This window comes from Ursus arctos, unplaced genomic scaffold (genome assembly GCF_023065955.2).
Source record: "Ursus arctos isolate Adak ecotype North America unplaced genomic scaffold, UrsArc2.0 scaffold_3, whole genome shotgun sequence".
In the NCBI taxonomy this organism is placed as follows: domain Eukaryota; kingdom Metazoa; phylum Chordata; class Mammalia; order Carnivora; family Ursidae; genus Ursus; species Ursus arctos.
In genome coordinates, this window is record NW_026622985.1 from 92628753 (window position 1) to 92640215 (window position 11463).

Sequence of the window (11463 nt, forward strand, 5' to 3'; positions counted from 1 at the left end):
AACAAGATAAATGGAAGTTTAGAAAAACAATCAGATACATACAAGGAACACAGGACAAAGAATAATCTAGACTGTCAGAAAGCCAAGATACTGCCTTTTTGTTTCTCCTTGAGGATGAATACATTATCAAGGATTAGTAATGCTATAGAAATTAAATACTAGGGAAAATGTCACCAATTCTTTGGCAGTAACTACCTTTCAGAGCTGAACAATGTGAAATCTGGATTCTGTGTATATGTTGAAATGAGCTATGGAGGAATATCACATCATTTGTTTTTCTTTTTTGTGACTTAGTAAATTGAGTCAGCTTGTAGGAACTGACTTTTGCTTTTAATTTAAAGAAGTATTCACTTGTGTTCATAAAACAATAAATGTTTACCTTGATTTTGCTAGTGTTGGACATCTCCTCAAAGAAATTTATTTTTTGGAAAAATTCCTATTTACCTAAACATCTGCCAGAAAAGCTGTAATTACTGTCCCCCAAAGCCTTAACAAAATTGGTTGACAAAACACTATGCCAGGTAGTTTCAGATGTCTTTAAGTATCAGCACAATATCTGTATTATGTTTCCATTAAAAAATATTGGCATCCAAGAATATGATTTCCTGTAAAATAATCTGTTTAGAAAGAGCAGGAGAAAACTGATAACCCTTTCATTATGATGTGGAGAAATTGGAACCTTTGTGCACTGTTGGTGGGAACGTAAATTGGTGCAGCCATTTTGGAAAACAGTATGAAGAACTAAAAATAGAGCTATCATATGATCCAGCAATCTCAATTCTGGGTATATACCTTGGAGAGGTACGTGCATCTTACATTCATTAAATCATTACTCACAATAGCCAGGATACTAAAACAACTTAAATATCTGTTGACGGATGAATAGATAAAGAAAAGGTTGTGTGTGTATATATAGGGGTGTGTGCGTGTGAGTGTGTGTGTGAATATTCAGCCTTTAAAAAGATGGAAATGCCACTCGTAATAATATGGATGAATCTGGAGAACATTATACTAAGGGAAATGAGGCAAATGGAAGAACAAATATTGCGTGATCTCATTTATGTGAAGAATCTGAAATAGTCTAAATCATAGAAGAGACTGAAATGGTGGTTAACAGGCTAGGGTTGAGGGAAATGAGAAAATGTTTCAATTATGTGGGATGAATAAGTTCTGGAGGTCTTACATACAGCACAGTGATTACAGTTGACAATATTATAGTGTATCCTTAAAATCTGCAAAGTAGGTAGTTCTTCAGTGTTCTCACACACAAGAACATCGGTAACTATGTGATATCATGTGTATGTTCATTAACTTGATTGTGGTGATCATTTTACAATTTCTACATATATGAAACATCATGTTGTACACCATAAATATGTACAATGTTTGTCAATTATGCCTCCATAAAGCTAAAAAAACCCTGCAGTTTACTCTATTTTAGGTGTATATCAAGTGTCAGTACTGCACATAATTTTTATATTTCATGATCTGTACAATATTCTTTGTAATATTGCTATCAAAATCATTTGTTTCCCATTGAGTACTATTTTGCATGTTTTATTCAGCTGAAATTTGTTCTTAAAATTTTCTAAGAATACTTACCATAAAATTTACCTTTAAAATTTTTAAATGTATAATACAATATTTTTAACCACAGGCCCTATATTTTATAGCAGATCTCAATGAAATTTATTAATAAGAATTTATTTTTAACAAATACTATTTTTTATGAAGTAATAGTGCAGATCAAAGTTGGTACATTCAACTGAGGATATGAATTGACTGTCTCTTGACTTTTCCAAATGAGCAAAAATTTCATACTTTCATAGATCTCATAGATTCATGCATTTTAAATTTTAATTACAAGACTTGTTTGGGACAATATAAAGTATAAGAAAAGTAACTCATTCTAGACTTAAATAGGAGAGTCCATCTTCTCACTTATGTAATTAGCTCCTGATTGAAAGAAAAAGTTTTGCACCAGAATCAGCTCTGTTTTGCCACCCTGCATTTCCTCTCCCCTTGGGATTCTTCACTCTGATTACTGCGGCTTTAATCACACTGGTACCCAGGGGCCTGCTCATTCTTTTAAAAAGTCTGAACTCGGGGTGGACACACATCTCTTACATTAGTTCTGTTAGAACAGCTGAGACTTGAAAATGTGCTTTTCAGTAGATTTAAATATTAAGGAAGAATAAGAAGAAAGGAAAATACAAGGAACATTTAAACTGAATAGTTGGGCATTGCTGTCCCATTCCACTATGGACGCATCTTTCATTTTTGAGCTTTTCCAAGTACATGTTGTTATGCTCACCTGGATGGTTTTGTATCATCTACAGCCTTTGCGCTTTGTTACTTTGCTTTTCAGTTTCCAGCCTGACCCTCCAAGAAGGATCAACCTTTCTAATTGTCTTGTGGGATTTTCTTCCTAGCTATCTGGGGCCCCATCTGCAAATCCCCTTGTACCCCTACCACTGACTGAAGGCATATGTTATTTCCAGTATATACTGTTTGCATAGCCTTCCTGCCTCCAGTCTCAGAACCCCTTTGAATTCACCCCATACTCTTTACCAGACCTGTTTGATAGCTCCCTACTGGAACATATGTCTCTGCTTGGAAAGCCCATTACTCTGGTCTTCTTTGCCAAGTCCTACTCACTCATCTTCAGTGTCATTTTATTTTCACCTTCTGAATATGATGTAAGTCAGGGTTACTTATTTTTCTTTTTTAAATTTAAATATTTTATTTATTTATTTGAGAAATAGAGCACCAGTGGGGAGGAGAGGGAGAAGAAGGCTCCCCACTGATCAGGGAGCCTGATGCGGGGCTCAATCCCAGGACCCCAGGATCATGACCTGAGCCGAAGGCAGACACTTAACTGACTGAGCCACCCAAGTGCCCCCAGGGTTATTTATTTTTCCATCCTTTATGTCACCAACATACCTTGAACATATCTCTCTTATAGACTACACAGGCCAGTGACGTATTTCTGCATTTCAGTTTTCCTCAGAGATTAAATGAGGATGCTAATAAAATCCATCTTATTGGGGTTTTTAAAGATTAAACATTGAGAAGTCACATAAAGTGTTTCCACTCCCACATGTATGTAATGTTAAATAAATGCTAGGTATTAATTATTGTGATTATTGCTTCTTATCTTACCTTTAAGGAAAAATCCATTAAAACCAAACATCAGCACACTTATACATATCAAACACATAGAGGGATAAATTCTGTAGCCCTAAACAAGGAAAGATTATTTTGCCCTCTACCTATGAAATTGAACAATTAACAAATATACCAATATAACTGCAAGGATGTTAAGAGATTCTCATACTTTACGAGACAGGTACTATATATTTTGTTGAATATGTCTTTTAAGGGGCGCCTGGGTGGCTCAGTGGGTTAAGCATCTGCCTTTGGCTCAGGTCATGATCCCAGGGTCCTGGGATTGAGCCCCGCATCATCGGGCTCCCTGCTTAGTAGGGAGCCTGCTTCTCCCTCTCCCTCTGGGTGCTGCTCCCCCTGCTTGTGCGCTCTCTGTCAAATGAATAAATAAAATCTTTAAAAAAATTATGTCTTTTGGGGCGCCTGGGTGGCACAGCGGTTAAAGCGTCTGCCTTCGGCTCGGGGCGTGATCCCGGCGTTCCGGGTTCGAGCCCCACGTCAGGCTCCTCCTCTATGAGCCTGCTTCTTCCTCTCCCACTCCCCCTGCTTATGTTCCCTCTCTCACTGGCTGTCTCTATCTCGGTCAAATAAATAAATAAATAATCTTTAAAAAATAAAAAAATAAAAAAATTATGTCTTTTAAAGCACTAACTGCGAGATAATAGGTAAAAGTTTCTCTCACTTTTTTTTTTCTCTTAAAATGTTGATGCCTGAGTGCCTTTTCGAGCTACCTTTTGGGTATTTAAATACCGTATATTTCCATAAAAGTACTAGGAGATTTATGTATAAAAGCTATTAGCACCCCTCTTTCCCATTGTCCAAGTAATTAAGGCCTACGGTGTTCTTCATACTTAACGGTATTGATAAATAGCAGAACATGTATTTTGGGCAAGATTGTAGTACTAAGGGCTCTCCTCCTCCTCCTCTTTTCAAGAACAAAAATGCTGTGGGAAGCAGGGAGATCTGAGCATAGAAGCCAAAAGGAAAAATGCCCTGAAGGAAACAGGGCAAGTTACCATGTGTGCACGTGGAGAGAAGTGAAACCAGAAAAAGCCTACCTTCTTTCCTCCTAATGAGGGTTGTGCCCAATTATTGTTTTTCCAGCTCCTTCCCAAAATGGAGGAGTCTTAAATGTGATATCACATTACCCTGAGGATGGGTGCTGCCCAGTTGGTAGTATTTCTGTCACTTAGGAGCTCAGTTTGTGAGGGGCTAGTCTGAAACACCTATTAGTCATGGTGGACTAGATGGGGGAATGTCAGGAATTTTTTTCTGAGTTGGAAGAAGGAATTGGGCAGATAACTGTATAATATTTTTTAAAAAAAGCTTTATTGAGCTATTATATACAAAACTGTACATATTTAATATAAATAATTTGTTGAGTTTAGGTATGTGCACACACCCATGAAACCATCACCACAAGGTAGTAGAAATATCCAACACACCCAAAAGTTTCCTTGTTTCCTGTCGTTGTTTGTACTAAGACATTTAACATGAGATCTATCTTCCTAACAAATTTTAAGTGTGCAATTCGGTGTTGTTAACTGTGGGCATTATATCTTCACTCCCACATTTATTACAGCATTTGATTGCCAAGAAAGGGAAAAAACCTAAATGCCCATCAAGGATGAATGGATACAGAAAATGTGGAATATACATATCCTAGAATATTATTCAGCCTTAAAAAGGAGGAAATCCTGCCATACGCAACAATGGATAAATGCTAATTGAAATCAGCCAGTTACAGAAAGACAAATACTGCATTATTTCAGTTATTCAAGATAACCGTAAGCTTTTCACCTATTCTCTCATCTTTCATCTATTCGCTCATTATTAGATGAGTGATATCCTGGTGTATTTACTAAAATTAATATATGCAAGAGTCCTGAGTTTTCATAGCACAAAAACAAATTAAGTGAATCAGTAAAACAAGCCTGTTTATCTCAGAGTTTTAAACAAAACGACTTTTGAAACACTCCAGGGAAGATTTTTGTTTTTTATGGTGTTTCTGTCATCTTATTCAGGACTGCCAGTTATAATAAAGCTGCATTCAGTGGGAAGAATATCTACAGACAATTTCCTGAAACCAGATTTCATTCATTAATGAATATTCTATTTCTTGAGAAGGTTAGAATGTGGCAGATACTCTGAAGTCCAGGTCAGAGCACATCCACTCAATGCCCGGTGACCAGGACACATAAAGCAAATCCTGATGTGCTGAACTTGTACAAGCCAGATGTAAGCTATTAGATACAATTAGTGATTCCGATTCCAAGGAGCGGCTTCCCGTGCCGATGGCAAAAATGGAAGATATTAATTGCACTGCTTAGAGTTTCAGCCTCTTCAGCTGAATGAGATGTTTTGTGATTTCCCCAGGAGCATAAGGCTTGAAGCTGAAATATATTTCATGACAGATTGACAAATAGGGCAGCTTTTTAAAACATATTTCAGATTCTGGAATATAAAACATGAACAAATAACAAAGGGTTTTATTTATTTTCTCTCCCCGGTCCAAGTAAATTATTTTCAAAGGCTTACCTTCTTTCAACATTTCCAACTTTTTGCAAAAAAAAAAAAAAAGTATTTTTCCTCTATTTTCTAATCTATAGAAATACTTTAATGATACATTCTAAGAGTTTTTGAGCAGTTATAATTAGACTTTGTGGGTGTTCAGATAAAATAGCTAAGTATTTTAGTTTATATGTTATTGTATCTCCCCCCCCCCCAAAAAAAAAGATGTCCACAAACTAATTAGGGAACCTGTGAAGATGGTACATTTTGTGGCAAAAGCAACTTTGCAGGTGTAATTAAGGTTATGGACGTTTAAATAGTAGATTATCCTAGATTATCTAGGAGGGCATGATCTAATCACATGAGCCCTTTAAAGCAAAGGATTTTCTCTGGCTAGAGGCAGAAGAGATGTGGTAGGTCAGAAAGATTTCATGAGTGATAAGGGGTGGAAACACGATTGCTGTGAGACATAGGGGCCCATGGGCCAGGATCACAGCCCGGCCTCTGGGGAATAAAGTGTGGCCCTCCCAGATGACAGCTGGCAAATTAATCAGATTCTGCCAACAGCATGCATGGGCTTGGAAGCAGATTTTCCCAGAGCCTCTTGATAACTGCCCAGGAGTAGATGACTTGATTTCCTATAACCTGTGTAACCTGAAATAGAGAAAACCAGCTCAGCCAACCCAGGCTTCTGGCCCATAGGACCGTGAGACCATAAATTTACGTTGTCTTAAGGTGTTACGCTAATGGTAATTTGTTATGTTAGCCATGGAAAACTAATATGCTAATTTATGTCCTAACTACTGTCAAAAAATGATTTGAGGTGAATTTTAATATAAACAGAAACACTAATATGTTATAATGGGATGTTTTAATAATTTAAGATTAATAAAATATTTAGCATCGATGTAGTAAGGATTAATTTATTTAATGTAGAGTCAGCAATAAATCCAGCTAACTGGAAACATACCAGTTTTTCAGAAGAAATATACTTTTTCCTACTTTGAAATTCCAAAAGAGTATTTTTCATTAATTTCTGTTTAGCTTATTTAGTTAATTTTAATGTAATTGTCAAAGAGCAGCATAATGGGCTTTTCCTGTTTGTAGAATATACAGAAAATTCATGAAAGGGCTGCTTCTAATAGTTTTCCAGTAAATTTAAGGAATGACAACCGAAAATTCAGAAAAGGTATTTCTTCATGATATATAAATGAGCATTATGTATATACTTTACTGGAGACCTAGAAAAGGATAATAATGTAGAATTTGATATCAGGTGCTTTTATGCAGAGTTTCCCATATAAACTGAAACAATTTAATAATAAATATAACAAAAATCATAATTAAATAGGGAAACAGACATAAGATTATCATTTTTAGTGAAATAAGATGGTTAAAAACGATTTTTTTGTTGACTATTATTTTTTCATGAACAAAAGAGATTTTTTTTTAATCACCAAAACATAGAAAGTACATCCTAACACAAAGATAAGTACTTTAATTTATATAACTTTAAAATATTTGAATGTCTGTTTGTTTGGTTTGGTAATATAAGCACATGATAAAAAATTAAAATGACCTATAAAGGTATGAACTGAAAGGTCTATTCACACTCCTATATCCAAATGTCCCACTAACTCTTTTCTCAACATATAGCCTCTTCACCGGTTCTCTATGCAGACTGAGGCAAGTATAAATATGCTATGCCTTCTATCTGCCTTTCCCATCTTTCACAAAAAACAACACTATAAACTTTCCATACCTTGCCTTTTTCAGTTATCATTTAATTGTTTAGTATGAGTAAAAAACAGCTTTCTCAGATCTTTTCTATAGCTGCATGATATTTTATGTGGATGTACCTTAGTAATGAACATGATTATTTCTTTTATTATAATCAAAGCTATAGCAACTATTTTGTATACATGTTACGTTTTTGTTTTTTATTCATAGTGGTGTATCTGAAAGTGGAAGTGTCACAAATGGGACTCTTGGGTCAAAAGATAATTGGATTTGTAATTTTGATAGCAGCTTCTCCAGTTACTTCCGTAAGAGTTTACAAAGAAATTGTGTGTTCTACCAGCATTGCAATAGAGCATCTGATGACCCTACATGTTGATACTGTCAAATTTACGCAGTTTTTCCTCAGTCTTGTGAGAAACAGTATCTCAGTTTTGTTTTAATTTCCATTTCTATTGTAAGTGAAGTTGATCAACATTTCATATATGAAAGCCATGTATTCTGTACTTTCTCTGTGATCTTAAAATTGTTTTCTGTATTCCGAATACAAGTCCTTTGACATATGCATATATACATGTAAATATATATAGATGTAAATATATACATCATATATCAACATATATACAAAACAAATAGCATTTTCTACTCTGTGGCTTGTTTGTTGTGTAACTGAGTAATTCTTTTTCTTCTGGGTGGCTGAAGTTTTTCTTCTAAACATGTAGAGCACTTCAGAAATTTACAATCCCATCAACCATGTATGAGAATATTAATTGCTCCACAGTTTCACCAACACTTGTCATAGTTTTTTTATTCCTTTTTCTTATTTAGCTATCATGTTGGGTATGTAATGATGTCTCATTGTGGTTCTTTTTGGCATTTATGTGATCGTTAATAAAATTAACTTTTTATATTCAGTGGCCATTTGGAAATCCTTTGTTATGAAGTACCAATTTAGATCTTTCATCCATTTCTATGTGAGGTTGCCCATCTTTTTCTTACTGGTTTGTAAGTGCCATAAATGGAAAGCCTTTGTCAGATCTAAGTACTGCAAATATCTTCTTCCAATTTGTAGCCTGACTTTTCACACTCTTAGTACTGTCTTTTGGTCAACAGATGTTTTTTTAACGAGGCCCAATTTATCAGGTTTTTTGCGTATACTATTAGTATATTTTCTATGCATTGTTTCTAATATATAGGAATATTGTTTCTAATATTTGGAATATTGATCTTAGATCCAAAGACCTTTATGAACTGTTAGGTTTTTAATAGTTATTAATAGTTATTTTTATTAATTTTATCCTGAATGAGCATGTAAGGTATACTGTATCAGAGAGAGATTTCTTATTAAATACCCAACATTATGTAAGTTAGTCCTCCTTTTCCTAGAATTCACTCTTAGTATGATGGGATGAATGCCAGGTCAATTTTTCTGAGGAACTCAATACCCCATAATCAAGCAATAAGGAGAAATGATTTTTTTCTCCTTATAAAGGCGTTGTCCCTGTCTCCTCTTGGAAGGGTTTCTTCCTAACTCTAGACACTTGGTATATATATAAAATCTCTCCAGGAGCCAGATATCTCACCTTGTCTCAGCTTTTACAACTTTAGGTGAGTAGAACTTTTTGCAGGAGCACTAAAAAATCTTGTATTTTCTACAGATTCAAGTATAAATCCTTAAGTATAAATTTGCTTCTGGAAACAGCTGCTTTAGGAATTCAATTATGCTTTCTGTGAATAATTTCTATTTTAATCTTTCCAATCCTATGTCTTCAATTTATTTTCCTTGCCATATTGTAGCATATTTAAAATACAACATCAAATAAAAGTGGTGATAGTGGTCATAACTTTCCTGAAATATTCTTTATCAATTTGAGAACATCCTTATTTTGCTACTTTGCCACAATTTATTGGCCATTAATGAGTGTTAAAGTTTATAAAACTTTTACATCTATCCTGGTGAATCTATTTTGTTTCTCCTCCTCCCCACTTCACCTTCCCCCCTCCTCCTCTTCTTCTTCTCTTCATCTGATAAATACTACAAAACAATTTTCAAATATTAAACCAATCTGGCATTATTGAAATAGAACCATTGAATCAGTATGTGCTAGACTTACTGCATTTCCCAAATTTAGTATATTTTTGAGGGGGTTATTGCATCTGTATTCATGAGCAGGCTTGCTCTGTAATGTTCTTTTGTTTCTGTCAGGCTTTGGTGTTAAGGTGCTGGCCTTCTGAAACATCTTGGAATTGGTCTCTGTTTTCTACATTTTAGAAGAATTTGTGTATAATTGGTGTTACTTATTTTTGAAATATTTGTGAGAATACACTGGGTAAAGTCATATGGAATTTTTTCTGTGAAAATATTGAAGAGATTCAATTTTTAAAGTAGGTATTGTACAGTACATTTTGGGAAAGCAGTGTTCTAAAAAAACTGGGACGTTTCATGCAATTTTTCAATATTTTGTAAGTTGCTCACAATATTTTCTTATTCATTATATGATATCTAGGAACAATAGTGATATCCTCATTTTCATTCCTGATTATATTTGCTTATTTCTTGATATAAAATCTTCAAATAGTAATTGACTTTTTAAGAGTAAATTAGTTTTGGAGACCCTGGGTAGCTCAGTTGGTTGAGCTACTGACTCTTGATTTTGGCTCAAGTCGTGATCTCAGGTTCATGAGGCTGACCCAGCATGCATTGGCTCTGCACTCCATGGGGAGTCTGCTTGAGATTCTCTCTCCCCTTCTCGCTTTGCCCCCTCCTCACCCCTCAAAGGTGTTCTCTCACTATCTCTCTCTCAAAATAAATAAATCCTGAAAAAAAAGAGTAAACTATTTTTTCTCTTCTATTTTTGTTCTTTCCTCCTGTAATCTTAAAATAGATATTTTTTAGCTTTTTAATTTCTTTTCTAACATGTATTTAAAAAGATTTATTTTCTTCCTAGTTTTAGCAGCATCCATGAAGTGCAAATCGTTTATTGCTTAAGTTGTGATTTATTTGTCTATTCGACAAACATCTTTTATATTTTTTTACTCTCATTTCTTGCCCCTTTTGGACTAATCAATGTCTTAATATTCTATTTTTCTCCTCTATTAGCTTGACGTTATATATCTCATATATTCTTTGAGATGTTTCCTGGAGATTAGAACATTCATCTTTGACTTCTTACAATCCAATATAAATGACTACATTTGGCACAACTTTTGGCACTTCCTGATGACACTAGGACTTAGAAAACTACTCAGTTTTCCCCTTTATATGGAGTAACTGTATTTTTTAGTGTTCCATTTTATGTTCACTAATGGAAATTTAACTACTTTTTTTCTTTGTTGCTCCAGGGTTAAGATAAATATCTTTAATAATTTGTCACAGTCTAACTTTGAATTATATCACTTTATATAAAGTTAAACTCTCATAATACTTGTTTTTTTTTATTCCTACCTCCTGTCCTTTGTGCTGGTTTTGTCATACATAGATATTCTCCATATGTTAAAAGTGATATTAACATTTTTGATTTACATAATAAATTTTCTTCTGAAAAAAATTTTTGTGGGAAAACTCTTACATTTGTCACTTTTCATTCCTTTGTGTAGATCCATGTTTTTTTCTAATACCTTTCTTCTAACTGCAGGTCTACTGCTGATAAATTCTTCTAGTTTTCTGTGTCTAAGAACATCTTATTTTGCACTTATTTTTGAAGGATATTTTTCCTGGATAGAATTCTGGTCTTTCTTCCTTTCTTTTTTCTTCTTTCTTTCTTTCTTCCTTCCTTTCTTTCTTTCTTTCTTTCTTTCTTTCTTTCTTTCTTACTTTCTTTCAATATAGAATTGTTGTTATGTTTTCTAGTGGATTTTTTTTTTTTCTGCAGAGTAGTCTCAGGTTTTTCTTCTCTTTTTTCCCCTCAGATGAAATGAATATTTTTTTCCCTCCTGCTCTCCTGCTGCTGTTTAGATGTTCTCTTTATCACTGATTTTCCTAAGATACTTATTTCATACCTTGGTGTGTTTTCCTTTGTGCTTACTTTGCTTAGGATCCTTATCTTT